General features: G+C 37.9%; 1 protein-coding gene across 5 annotated transcripts in view; it reads left to right on the top strand.

The window, feature by feature from the left end:
- The window catches only part of SMYD3 (SET and MYND domain containing 3), a 393,064-nt gene that overhangs the window by 4,587 nt on the left and 373,679 nt on the right, over nt 1-14,798 (top strand). Inside the window, exon 1 of one of the 5 annotated variants that reach the window (XM_032920193.1) lies at nt 6,410-6,764. The exons of the other annotated variants lie outside the window; for them this stretch is intronic. The gene's annotated coding sequence lies outside the window, so the exon portion shown is untranslated. Of the gene's footprint in view, nt 1-6,409; nt 6,765-14,798 lie in introns of those variants that run through there. 5 annotated transcript variants of the gene reach the window in all.

The following is a 14,798-nucleotide window of genomic DNA, read 5'->3' as shown; positions in this document are numbered from 1 at the left end:
TTAAAGCCATTTTGTTCTACACTAATATGGAAATGTGGAAAACTAGTATCTGATGATACATTCTTTGATGGTTAACTTTCCATCGGTTCTCATCAAATGAAGATTGAGAAGGATTATAGTTATTATTTTTAGATACAAAATATGACCATTTTATAGTTTGTTTATATAAAAAGTGCTTGCTTTTTATTTGTTTGTTTGTTTTTTGGTAGACTGTATTTCCATTTTGGTAGACTATTTCCATAATTGTTAATAGACTAGAATAACAAGGTTTTTAAAATTCTTTAGACTTTTATATAAAAAAATAATTCTCAAGACTTTCCACATAAATAAAGTTGGTCCATATGACATTGGAGACAGTGTGACTATAAAGAACAGGTTTTGTGTGAGGTAAGGACAAAGTGTGTAAAAAGAAAAAACCGTATGTGAGAATGAACTGTACGAAGTGTAACAATTTCATGTTCCACGTAGATGTGTGAGAATGTTCCCCAAGACCTGAGAAATTACACACCCCCATCACCACCAGAAATGCTTCTGCACCTGAATGACTAATACTTTGGAAAAAGGAGCATTTTCCTAAGAAGATACTCTCCCTCCCACACATCATTTTACTGTGATAGTGAAGGTTGAAGCAACCTTACAAAGAGCGGGGTAGAAATGCTTTTTTCTGTCCTTGTGCCAGCTGGAGTCATAGGTGAAGTGGCTTCCATGCTGCTGTCCTATGCTGCCAGGGAAATCTGCAAGAGAGAGTGAAGAGGATAGTCTATTAACTCTGCTTTGCTGCAGTATCTCCTCAAGTGAAGGCCCTGAACATTCTTATCTGGAGGAATAAAGCCTGTAGCAGAAATTAGAGTCCATCTCCCTTTCCTTTTGCTCAGAGTCAGGTTGAAGGTGGGGAAGGAGGAAGCACCGGCATTGAGGATAGCATTCATAATAAGTTGTCCTGGCCTGCCCATTGATCTGGTTTGCTTTCCTCACAGCACCCTCTAGGTTGGTCAGGAGTTTCCTGTGTTGCTGTGCCTTGGTAGGTGTTTTCCTTGACTGTTTCTTTCTCTTCGTTTTGTAATGTAATTCAGGTTCTTTTTGCTGTAAACCTTCTCTCTCCTTTCCATTGCACAGTATTTTGGTCCTTGCTCCATGCCTTGTTACTGCCTTGCATGCTCTGGGTTTGCTTTAGGCAAGGTGTGGGTCCTTCCCCATCTCCTCCTTCCCTTCCTCCCCTGCCTTGCGGTCTCACGGCTGCGTGGTCTCATGGCTGCTGCTAATGCCTTCTGCTGCCAATTTGGCATTGCCCCTGTTAAAAACAGAAGAAATAGAAATGGGAGAGGAATTGTTAAAAATAGATTCTCCCAGGTCAAGTGTTTATTGCTGTTCTGTCATTTATGGAAAATGAAAATTTAAGTTTAGCCATGCTTCAAAAGTCTCTAAGGTCTCACCGTGTTGTGATTTTGTGTTCACATTTTTCATACTTCTACTGCTCTGTAGCTTGAAAGGTATTAGATCAATATTGTCAAGCTGTGACTGACAATGTCAGTTGTAGTTATCTTGTAAATTCTTCTGAATTTAGGCTTTACTATATCTGCAGTCCACACCTGATATTATATTTCTTTTCTGCATTGTGCAGTCCATAATATTAATGCTTTAAAATATTAATATGTTCTGCATGAATGTTCCGCATGAATATTCTTTGCTTGTGGTAAATGATAAAGCCATGAAAATAAGTTTGTGAATTGGATTATCTCTAGTATGCATTTTCTTAGGGTGAATTGTAATTGTGTAAGCACAAAATTAAAATCAGTGCTATGAGGGAAAACATAAGTGATTAAAATATGGGTAACTTCTAGCTAATATAATATGTAATGGCACAATTAGTTTCAGATATCTCCCAAGAAAGTTCTTAATCTTGTGCAAGTTGCTGAAAGTTTTACACAGTGTTACGGAATTTATTGTTTAAATTCTTTAAGAACTATTAATTATATCTTATCAATAGACATTGGAATTCATTAATTGTTAGTGGTTGCTTCCATTGTGGCTGTACTCAAAAGGCACTATGTGTTTTGGCTGTATCGTGTATGGGATGATGCTGTTTTCCCTTGAAGAATCTAGTCTTCTTCAGAACCAGTTACAAGAGCTGTTTTGAATTATTCAAAATTATATAGGTGAGCCTTATACAATTTTTAGCATGCCTCTCAACCTCACTTATTCATGTTTGAAGTGGGGTAAGGATCTGCATGACAACCTAACTGATGTGCTGGCTAGGAGCTGCTGAAAGGGCAGGTATTCTTACTGCCCCTCTGAGTCCTTGCTCTCCTTCCTGCATGTTCCTTCTGCTTCTCATTTGGCAGGTTTGCTGCTTATCTGATGTATGATATACTAGTGCAGAGAAATAAACTGGCAAAACCCCATACTTTACCAATATATAAAAATCTTCAAGTGCCCTTGAATCAAATTATTGCTGGGGTGAGAAAGGAGCTGAAGTCGCCGTTGAAGGGCTGTCAAGGTCAGACAATCAGGGTTATGCCTTCTGCTAGTAGCTAGCTTTTAGTCTGTTGTAGCTAAAAATGCAATCTTGAAAAGAGCAGTTAGGGGAGCTGAAAAAGGGTAGATTTAGATTAGACGTTGCAAAGTGATTCTTTACCTTGTGGGTGTTGAGACCCTGAACAGGTTGGCTAAAGAAGTTGTGGATGCCCCACCCCTGGAATTGTTTAAGGCCAGGTTGGATGGGGCTTTGAGCAACCTGGTGTAGTGGAGTAGTGCCCCTTCACTGGGAAGGGCTTGCCCAAACATTCATGTAGGGTTTGTGTGCTGCCTGCAGGATCAGGTTTCTGCATTCAAAGGAAAAAAGCCAGCGTGTTGAGGACTTGTTAGAAGGCTGTGATTAGGAGTAGTTGTGATGTAGAAGTGCAGAACAAAAGATCATAATTGAGAAAGAAGAAGGGGTAAAACCACTCATCAACTATAAGCCCTTCCTTACAATTTAAATGAATATGGCTCATTATTACACTTTAATTCAAATGGCTCATTCAACTGCTAAGGGACTGTACTTGTGACCTAAAAAGGCGATTTTTGTGGTGGTGGCATTCTTGGTAGTGGGAAGGATCATGGTAGAATAGGGGGAGAGAAATTGCCTTCAAAGAGAAAAGATTCGTCTCAGGATATATTGAGCATGAAATATGTATGTTTCCTATGTAAAATCTTGGTTCAGTGTATTTCATGCTTCTCAAAGGCCAGAAACTTGGTTTTATTTATTTGTCAAGAAAAGCTTGAAGGAAGCTTCTCTTAAATAAGGGTTCAAGCTGAAGTGCTGTCCTGTTTGGTTTGTTTGGGTTTGTAGTACTGCTTTTTCACTGATTAGAAAAACTATAGCTCTTTGTCTTGCTGTGGCCTGGCTGCTATTTTCCATCACAGAAATAGAGCTTTCGTCTCCTTCAGAGACGAATCTTTCCTCTTTGAAGGCAATTTCTCTCCCCCTATTCTACCATGAAGTACTGAAGAACACTTGCCATGTATATGTCACAAATTTTACCTCTTCCATTTCTATGCAACTTGTCCATGTGTAAGGAGTAAATTCAAGTACTACTTTGCAGATGATTGTGCTGGGAATCTTTACTGAATATTGTATGGGTTGAGAAAGGTTTGTGCAAGTGCTCTGCAGTTTGATTTCCTCTGAAAAAAACTAAGGTGTTTTTTGATCAATCTTTGGATTCAGATATTCTGAGTATTGTGTGAGTATTGATGTCGGTCTTTACTGTGTGTAGCTTATGTTGATTTGTATGATGCATTGACTCCAAGCCCTTGAGCTGTTGAAAGTATCTTAGTCCAGATTTCTGAAGAAGCAAAACTAGACTATTAAAAAGAAAATTTGAAGTGGCACAGAAAACCACTTCAGAGATTTAGGTTCATAAGTGTCTATGTTTCAGCAAATGAGACTGGCTCCTCAGTTATTTACATATTTTATCCACTTGTCATATTAAAACTGTCTTATTAGTTGTATTGCAGTACAACAGATGGAATAGCTGTGAAAACAATTTCTTAAAATACTCTGTGAAACTCAACATGTGATGATAGATTTATCTGAAGTTTTTGCCCCAGGACAAAGAGAAGCTATGCAGTAATCCACGCAAGATATATATGGCATCAGATGTAAAACAGACATACCAATGAAATGTATTTTATCTTTACTAAAATCTATTACAGAATTATGTTATTTTTTTGTAAGGACAGTAATATGGTTGGTTGTTTTGGTGTGGGTTTTTTTGGGGTTTTTTGGGTGTTTTGTTTTGTGGTTCCCCCCCCCAAAATAAGCACAGAATAATATCTCTTACTTTAAGAATGTCCCGTTCTGTGGCTGAGACGGTAGATGAATTATGTTGAGGAGCACTAAGAGTGAGAGGTCAGGCATAACAATAGGAGGAGAGTTATAAAGATTCTTGGTTAGCAATCCAGTTACTGAAATAAGTTAATCTTAACACTTCTAATAGATACCTTGTATTTTATTAGACATACTCATATGTGGGTTTTGCTGCAACTTAAAATAGCCTTTGCTGCTTTGGCAGTCGTTTTGATTGAATTATTCTATTTTATGTGGTTAGTGCCTTGTGTGTTCTGGTAAGTCAAAACTACTTAAATTAGATTTTTAATGAAACTGTAAGGAGTGTGGACATGTTGAGCACTGTATGCAAAACAATCATACCCTTCTCAGGACTTGTGGAAATTGGGGTGGGGTTGTTTTACTGGACTCACCTTTCTGCTGAGAAGTGTGCTGACTGGAGAATCCTTTTTTTATGACCATGCAGTTTGCCAGATCAGAATATTATGATGCTAGACCATACAATGCTTCCTTCCAGCTTCAAACGCGGTGAAACTTGCTTGTCCTTAGGCCAAGAAAAAGGTGTTTGTGTGTTAAAAAAGCAGCTTAATTATTACCATAGAAGAATGGAAAATGGGCCAGTGGAATCTGAATTGCAAGAGACTGAAGAAAACATCAGTGTGAAAAATTGTTTACCTGAGGTGGGCTCAGGACACATAACCTAGAGAGCTGCTCTAAGCAGAAGAGATATTTAATATTTCTGGTAAAAGCTGATTGTAAAAGAAGAACATCTCAGGTTTTTAAAGTACTGGTCTGCCGTGGATGATACTGTGATACAATTCGCGTACCAAATCAAAGAGAGGATTTAGCAGATGGAAGCTAATGTAACAACATATACACGGTATAAAGGGTTATGAGACATGCTTTCTGATTTTTGCATGTATGTGTAAAAAAAATCTCAGATTTTGAAAGGTGAGACCTACAGTCCTTATTTTCCCTTGAAAGTTACAAGGCTATGGCCCCTCTGTGTGACTCATGGAGGTGCTGAAAAGAATGAGGGAGAAGTAGAAAATACAGGTCTGGGAAGAGATTTGTAATTTCTGTACAAGATTTTAATTTCCTGAAGTTGAGAAGCATCTTAAGGAGAGGAGAAAAGCGTTAAATGAACAGGATTTCTTAATGGAAAAGCTCTCTAAGAACTTTTACGCAAATGGACATGGAGGGAACTGCATTTTGGCTGGGCGGTAGAAAGTTGTGTGTTTGTATTTGGCCATGAGAGCTGTGGGGCAGAAGCACCAATGCTAGACTTGGAGCTGGGGAGCCTGTGACTGTTTGCAAGGTGGCATTGGTGTGGTTACGCTGCCTGGTGGTGGAAGAGCACATAGGTATCATTGCCTGTTCCAGTGTACATGGATATTACCTACAACTCTCAATATCCTGTTTCAAAGTTGTTTCTAGCCTTTTACCATGTTCCTGAGTCTCAGGAGGAATTGAATTATTAAAGGACACGTTCTGCCTTTGAACAGGTACCTCTCAGCAGTGTTGGTGTTTCGTGTGCACAGACTACAGTGGTGTTTGGCTTTCTGTGTGGTGGAGCTGGTGTAGGGCTCTGGTCACTTCATCAGCATTCCTTCCCTTATTAATCTGCTTTGAGGCAGATGAAATAATTTGCAGAACTCCCAAGTGCTTCAGAAAGAACTGTGGACCCAAAATCCTTGTCCTTAGAGTTTGCCTTGGGAGTTGTGACTTTTGGAATACATCTGCTCAGAACAACAGTAGTCGTAGTGTAGACTTACTAATTTTTGATTTTCATATCTTCTTTTTAACCTCGCTCCCTGGAGTCGTATAAGCTGTAACTATCTGTGCATGTACTGTTTTATGACCCTTCTAGTTACGACTGCTCGTAAAGCACGTATTTGGTACTTATTCTCATATGTTCATACAGGCATTAATTATAGAATTAATTTATACTAAAGAGTACTTTATTAATAGCTGTTTGTTATTAATGGAAAGATTATGCTTACTTTTCTGCTCAACAGCACATAAGCGTTCAGTATCAGTTTTAAAAACTGCCTTTGTTGGGACATCTCAATGTCGATCTATTTTATAGCTGGAAGGTAACAATATTTTTAAATATTCATTTTATTTTCCAGATACATTCACCTGCACTGCATGTTTACCTCTCTCCCTTTTGCTGTAAATTCTTCGAGGCATGAAGTAGCTTGCCAGTTGTCTCTTATGCTCAGACGTTAATAAATGGTTATCAGTTTATCGCAGATAATAACTTCGCTCCAAACCGTAAGGCATGTGTAAGCTGATTGTGTAGAATTTTTGCCTTAAGACAATGTTTAATCAGTGATTGTAGTTTTAGTAATGTCATTCTGGGCTGTGCTTTCCCCCAGCTCCCTGCAACAGAAACCTCCTCCTCCCCTGCCATCCTGCCCCATGCTGCAAGCAGGTGAGGTTAGAAATTTTTCTCAGGTTTGAAATGCTTCCAATTTTGCCACAAACTTTTAGTAGCTTTTAGTAGAACAGGTGTTTTAGCTTTTTCTTCTTATGAGTCCTTAGTATTTGTTCTGACTGGAGGAAATAAATGACCTCTAGTTTTTTGCAAGCTTGTACCTATGAAGTGAAGTCTGTCCTTGACGTGTTTATGTCTTGTTTACTGCTGCTGGGGATATGAGTTCACAATTGGGAACAATGAAATCTCTGCAGACCCACTGCTGCAATTATCTCCTATCAGAATTTCTAATAGAGAGAGAAGAAGGTTTTACTTTTTTTTTAACTCGTATGTCTCCTAGAATTAGTAATTTCCAAAAACGCAAAAGAAATTTCACCACATGAAATACGTTAGCGTGTGCCGATTCACATGCTGGCGTGAGGAGTCATGCTTTTATTTCAAGATTTGCTTTTCTATATGATTGTTTTCCAACACTTACATGTTTTATATGTGAGGAGAGGTTGGTTTGTGGGGTTTTTTGTTGTTGTTTGTTTGGTTTTTTGTTTTTAAACCTGAGAATATAGTCAACAAAAACGTAATGTGACTGAAATCAGAACAATAAAAAGAATGGGGAGAAAATGTTTTTATAACTGGAAATAAAGTCGAAATGTAAAAGAAAAAAAAAAGGAGAAGCCTTAATAAAGGGCGTCATTGCATACTTATTGTGTTTGGTTTTGTTGTTGTTTTTTTTTTTTTTTTTAAGTCTGGATATGTAAAAGCTTTTTTCTAAGACTTTTTTTTTTTTAAGTCTGGAGACTTAAAAAATACGTCTGAAGAAAGCCTGACTTAGAACAACTTTGGCTTTTTTCTGGAATTAGCACTTTGGTTTGTTTCTAGAATTAGCTTAACGCAAGAACTATCCAGGAAAAGAATTACTTTTCTATGTCAGACATAAACACTATTCTGTTTGCCTTTTTTTTTTTTTTCGCCTTAAGCAACATTTTTAGTTGCATTTGTCTTTTCCCCTAAACTTGCATGAAATACTTAATGCTGAAAAAGTTAATAGGACTAAAAAGACTTAGTAGTGTGCTCAGGTTTTTTAATTGCATGCTCAGTTTCACTATAAGGATGCTCACTGAAAAGATCAATGCCAAACACAGAAACAGTATTTAGGTAGGATGTAACAACATGTTGTAAACATGCATAATGAATTAGAAACTAACTTTAAAGGTTATGAATAGCAAGTTGATCCAAAACACTCTTAAGTAGTTCTCATTTTACTGCTGTTTTACATGGAAGCCACCAGGTTCAGGTTTGCTTAACTTCTGGTTTAGAAGTGTACATGAGTCTAATCTGTAGGAATTAGCAATTGGGAAATCATCCTTTTCTTTTTGTGTGGGGAAGACTGAATATTTACGTATGGTACTCACATTTGTGGTTTTGAGTTATCGGAGTGTTTTTAATCACATCAGAAATGTAGACTGCAGATGGACTGTGTTTGAGAAGAGAAAAGCTTTCCACAAACATCAGTATGTTGTTACCACGTATTGGATATGATTAATTTGCATATAGTAAAGGGACCTGTCCCATTAGCAGATAGATAATTTGTTTGGTGGTGGGTTTTTTTTTTTTTAATTATTTTAGAAAAGGCAAAATATCAAATGAAGTCTTATCTACCCACTTGCAAAATGACCAACAGCAAGAAAAGCAAGTGAAAACCACCAAAGTAAAATTAACTACAGCTTGATGATGGTTTGGCCTTCTTTTCTAGGCAACCAAAGTGCAGTTGTGTATCTCTTTCCAAGAGAATAGGAGCTGGTGCTCTACATCAGTAATTTTGATCGATGCCTTCCACATGCTTCAGCTAATCTGAAATTTGAAGTTATCATCTCTTTTGGAGATGTTTTTGCAGTTGCAAACAGATTTCTCAGTGAGTGCTAGGTTTGTAGCTCTCTTTTCTTTCCCTCCATGTGAACGCAAGGTCTGACCTTAGGAGGTGTGGAGGTGTATCCACTCCGGTTAAAGTGAACAGAAATTGAATATAAGGCGCAGGAGATGCATCATCATGTAGGATTAAGCTGTTTCACTTCATTTGTGACCTAATCAGGATTTGAACTCAAGTTTCAGGAAATGAATGCTTACTCTTGCTATTTCATTTCCATAAAATGCTGCGGTGAATTAGCAAATTATACTTCTAGAGTACATGAGAACTCAGAACATCTGTTACAGCACTGGTGAAATGTGCATTTCACATGCCTGGCACAAGCAGAATAAATCTTTAGATCTTCATATATTTTGGTACTACATTTTTATTTAACTCCTTTAACTTTTTGCTTTTCCCTCTCAAATTTTTCCTCAGTTATTTGCAGAAGACTTGACACAGTAAGCCTGCAGCACTTTTTGGGACCATAGGATTATTAAACAACTCATTTCCTGAAGTTACTTCGGGCTAAAACTTGGCCTATGGATTTGGATTTTGATGCTTAGAAAATCAAGGTTTAATTTTAAAACCTGACAAATATAATGCATATTCAAGGAAGGTCTGCTTGTTTTTTTTCCTGCTCTTGTGAACTATTCTGTATAACGTTGTGATGCAAGATGTGGATCACTCTTGATATCAAAAGACATTAGATTGTTTCTCTGTTTGTATATTAAATAGCCAAATACTAAGATGTTTTCATAACAGAAGAGGTTGTCTGTTTATAGCTTCAGACCTCCCTCCTCCCCCCCTTTTTTTTTTTCTAACAGCAAGTGGAGGTTTTGATAAGTTATAGTTTTTAATGTTGATGCAGTTGTATTTGAATCTCTTTGTTCCTTCCTCATGATCGATCCCAACCTATGACACTGGGTGGCTGACTTTTTCTGGAGATTAGGACTGCAAGATTACGCAAAAACACCCAACCCAGCTGGGAAAAGAGCAGGAATTTCAAACCACAAGGGCGGGAGTCCAGTCACGTTGACTGTGTGAGCTGGGGTTGGTTCCTTGTAGAATCATAGAATCAGCTAGGTTGGAAAAGACGTTCAAGATCATCAAGTCCAACTGTTACCCCAGGACTGCCAAGTCCACCACTAAACCACGTTGCTAAGGGCCTCATCTACACAGTTTTTGAATGTTTCCAGGGATGGTGATTCCACTGCTTCCCTGCGCAGCCTGTTCTAATGCCTGAGAAACCTTTTGGTGAAGAGATTTTTCCTAATATCCAGTAAACCTCCCCTGGTGCAGTTTGAGGCTGTTTCCTCTTGTTCTATCCCTTGTTACCTTGGAGAAGAGGTCAGCTACCAAATGAGCAGCAAGAGATCAGTGTCTGATCTTGTGTTCAGACACTCATTGGCTTTAATCTGCAGGTTCTCCCCCAGATGTATGCACACCCTCAGTGCTTGTGGTTATCTTCCTGGCAGATGAGGAAGCATATTCCACACTGAAATCCAAAGTTATCTTCAAATGATAGATCTGTTTTATTGGAAATTATCTAGCTTAGTGTGAACAATGAATATGGGCCACTATGAAGCTAAAAGAGGCTCAGTTTTAGAGGTCTTAAATCAGGAACCAGTCTTTTATTTATAGTGCTGGAGTGTTTAAAACTGCTTTTGTAGACACTAGCTGTGATCTAGAGCTCTGTACGTGTCTAAAGTAATTACTTGCTTGGTCTGGCTATTGATGCTTAATGCATTTGATGTTACTCTGTCAGCCAAGAAATGAAATTGCTAATGAGAAACAAAATGACTGTGAAGAACTGAGAACATGAAGGTTGAGTCAGGCTCTGAAAAAGCTGTGCACATTCTGCTTAAAAAAACCACAACACCACAGAACTCCATTTGAATGTATGATATAGAATAGAAAATGTACATATGCTGTTATTATATGGAATGAATAATAGCTGTACCTGTGACCTGGAAAAAAATAATCTAAATTGTGGATTTTATGAAGAAAATATTACGTGGTATAGCTGCCTTCCATGTTCAGCTGTAACAGGCTGGGCACAAAACCTATATATATCAGCTGCAGTTGCTATGAATGACTGAGTATGTTTTACATCATCCGTCTCTATGTGATCATTTCTGCGATCATAGAATTTTCTGTGAAATGGGTTTGTTGGCTCAGAATTAATTTAAAGTATACAGAGTGTAGTAGAACAGTTATCTGGTCACGTGACACACTTGCAGGAGGAAAGATTTATTTGATTACAAAAAGACTTTGCCAGCTGTTTTTCTTTCTGCTGTCAGCTATCTTTCATATGTGTATGAATTTTAAGGGAGTTGAACTTTACGAAAGTTCTGTCTTAACTTCTGCCAGAGTCAATTCAGTGTCATATCTAGTTAAAGATGTTCTTTCTTCATGGTTGTCTTACATACCAGATGAAAAAAAAAAAAAAAAAATTGCTAGTATGCTACAGAGAAGGACAGAGCTTTTACTTGGGTTGAGTTTTGCAATTCAGGGCCATTTTCCGTCCTGCAGCAACATTTTCCTCGAGCTAGTTTGCATCATGAAACAAGAGGTGGCTTGACATCACGTATTCTTCAGCTGTTCTGTGGTAAGAAGAAACATCCTATTCTGCTGAAAAAACAAATGACAAAAAACCCAGTAACAATTTGGGTGAGGGACATGTGTAGTAAGTTACAAGGGGGAAGAGTACTCCTCAGCTGTTACTGCATTCTGTAAGTGTAGGAGAAACTAGATGAAAATAACGCAAAAACAATCTTGTTTGTAAACAAAATGAGATATATTTTTAAAAGGGAATGTGTCTGGCTTCTTGAGGAAATGATTTTTTGTGAGCCAGAGGTGTCTGCAGAAGGGAGAGCTCAAGAACTGAAAGCTAAGGACACCATGTGATGGGTACTGATGTCGCCATTTGCCTCCGCAGAGGGCAGGCGAGCTTGTTTTCTGATTACCAGGAGAATGGACTGATTTTAGTAAGCAGTGGGACACTACCCCATGTGGAGCTGTCTGAATGTCCCTCCTAACATGCTGCCTAGTGGCACCTCTGATCATATTCTGTTTAAAAAAAACCAACCAAACTAAACCAAACCACGAAAGGCAGAATATATTACTGACCTCCTGCTATACTATGCATCCTTCTGCTTCTTGTGTTCTTTAAAGGTGTGCCTTAAGATGCACAAACCTCCCCTCCCTACCTCACTCATGTCTTAATTGGAAGTTACAGGACTGCAGTGTACACTTCAGTTGTGTGCCATTCTCGTGTGCTGTGTTATTTCAAGATTGGGCAACTGACAGGGGAAGACTAATTCTGGTGCTTGTCTTTCAGAACAGTGTGAACATTGGATCTGTTTTGCCTCACTGCACTGATTTCCACTTGCCTGTAATTGCATCCAGAAATGTTTGGGAACCAGGGCAGTCGATGTAGTGAAGGTAGATTGTGCATACCAGTACCCATTCCCCTCAGCAGCCTGACTGCAGTATCCTGAAATAACAGGAAGTTTTGGCTGGCCTTCAGGAATAATGCTGTGAAAAAATACATTGCAGTAGATTAATGCAGGAATGACACAAAGGGAATGGTTGCGGGGAGATCTAAGAAGACCTTTTTTGTTGTTTAGGCTGTAACCAACTAGAACTAAAGAACCAGGGTATGGATCATGGCTGTGGCTCTGCAGCCCAACAGCAGCAGCTGGTAGCCCGAAAGCAAGATTGATGGCTTTGTTCGGCTCATTCATCTCCTGCTCCTATCAGTTGCAGTGTGGTTATAAGTCCAAAGGTTTTCCATTTTAGCCATAAACTGTATGTGTAGCTAATACTAAAGAAGAAACAAGGCAAACCCTGCTTTGTTTATTAATTAGGGTATAAACTTTGGAGTTTACTTCAGTTAGATGTTGGATCTGGGTTTTATGTTATGCAAACTGTCCTGTTTGTTAATTTGTGTTTAATTTGCAAATCCTTACCTGTAGCTGATGTTGCATGGATCCTTTTTTCCCCTAGAGTCAGTTATGAATTTTTGTGGTATTTTTTTTGTATTATTTTTTGGTGGTAGTTCATATGTGTCATTTTAAACCTAGTAGAATTATTATTCAGGATGCTGCTGTGGTTATCATCTCCTATAGAACAATCCAAATAATTGAGATTATATGTAAATTTATTCAAAGATTACATGGAGCCCTCCCAGACATGTGTATAGCTGCAATTCGCCTGCATTCATAGCCCGTCACGTGGTGATTTTACTGGTCTGAACCGTGGGCACTTTTCCACTAGAGGAGACAATTCTGATTTCTTCAAAATCATGTGAGGAGTGACCTCCTTTTTTGTTCTTGTGTCCCTGGGCTTCCTTACAAGAAACCAGCAGGGTATTGTTTTGGTAAGGGTTCAATGATGGGGCCACACTGTTCACTGTGTGCCTGCAGAGTGGTGACAAATAGCTGGGCTATGATTTCCAATTACTCTTTTGTATCGTGTTTATGTAGCAAACACAATAAAAGATAAAGATCAGGTTCATGTTTGTTAGCTTATAAATTTGAGTTATATATTTGTTAGAAGTCTGTGCCTGAGCATTAACAATAACTTTTAAATGCATACAAATATGTGTGCATTTTAAAGTTTGCTCAAAATTTAGCATTTTTGGAAACTGAAGAGAAGAATAACTGGTAGAAATAAGCTTAAGGCCTATTAGTATTACATTAGGTGTGCATCTTGGACTCAGAAACTGGATTGGTTTGGTTCCAGGAGGAGCAGAAGACAAAGGGTGAAGTAGCTTTGGTAGAATAAAGCTTAAATTTCAAATAGTGTAGACTGACCAAAATTGTGTACTATGCTAAGAACAGCATTTCTTTTAAAGTTGAAGTTAATCTTTTGGTGCTGATAGGAGGCTCACTTCTAATTGTTAAATTGTGGGCTTTTCATCACTCAACTCCCAAGCCGTTTGTCAGGTATTCACACAATGATGCAGCCTTTATGGTGTTAGCACTGCTTGGGTATCTGTAGCCCTCGTACCACTGAGTGATGGCTGATGAGGTTTGGAAGCCCATGAGGTATTTTTTGCATTAGAAAGGATGGTTTTAGTTTGCAAGAGCAAACTTTGCTATCCAGAGATTGGAATTTCTTTAGCTATGCATCTGTTATTTCAAATATAGCTCTGCATGAAAAACCAGACTTGAGACTGTTTGTGGTTTGTGATGAAAAGCCGTCTGTTACTACAAATGGAGACATTTTCAAGGCTGTACTTATAATAGTAGGAAAAAAGATAATTCTAAGTGCATTAATCCTGGGTAATTGGTGCTGGGCAATAAATTTATTCAGATTGATTATTCCTTTAATTTCTTTCATTTAAAAAACTATCTTTGAGCACATAATGATTAACTTTCCAATTGATGTGAAATATCTAGAGTTTTTACACTGAAGCAGGATTTTTTTCCTTAAAAGGCAGGTTTAAACTTGTAACCAATCTTTAGAGTATTTAAAATAGAGTAGTGACTATAAGAGAGAAATTTCGACAGACTCATTCTAGGCATCCCACAGCTGCTACCATCATTGTGTTAAGGTCTCCGAAGTAATTGCATATAGTTCCAAGATTCATAGGCAGTCTAAAATATTTCTATATTATTTTAAAGATTGTAATGACATGTGTAATGTAATGATGTAATGACAGTGTCATACGTAGACACTGGGTGGTTTTTCCTGTCATATGGTCTTAGCTTATTTTTAGGAGACTTTTTTTTTTGTTTTGGTCAAAGTAAATTTTGTATATGTATTAAATATTTTGTGTGCCACAGGCTTGGTAACAGTTTATTTTATAAGTGCAATTAATAAGCCCACATAAATATTCTCTGTGAGGCAGACTTGAAATAAAATCCAAGTTGATGTTTTGTTCGTTTGTCTTCCATGTATGGCAGATGTCTATTGCAGGTATTTTTTAAGAATGGTCTGTCCGTGATACTTAAAACAATTTGAAGATGCCCAAAAATGCAAGTTTTTTCTTGTTTTTCTGTTCTAATCTTACTCTCAGTTGATCTCAATAACTGTACCTTACACTGATTGAAATTCTTAATTGAAATTCTTAAATTTTTCCTCACTTTAGGGCCCTTATACTTTTATTTAGATTTTGTAAG

This window comes from Strigops habroptila, chromosome 10, assembly GCF_004027225.2.
Source record: "Strigops habroptila isolate Jane chromosome 10, bStrHab1.2.pri, whole genome shotgun sequence".
Taxonomy (NCBI): Eukaryota; Metazoa; Chordata; class Aves; order Psittaciformes; family Psittacidae; genus Strigops; species Strigops habroptila.
This window is presented reverse-complemented; position numbering and strand designations above follow the sequence as displayed.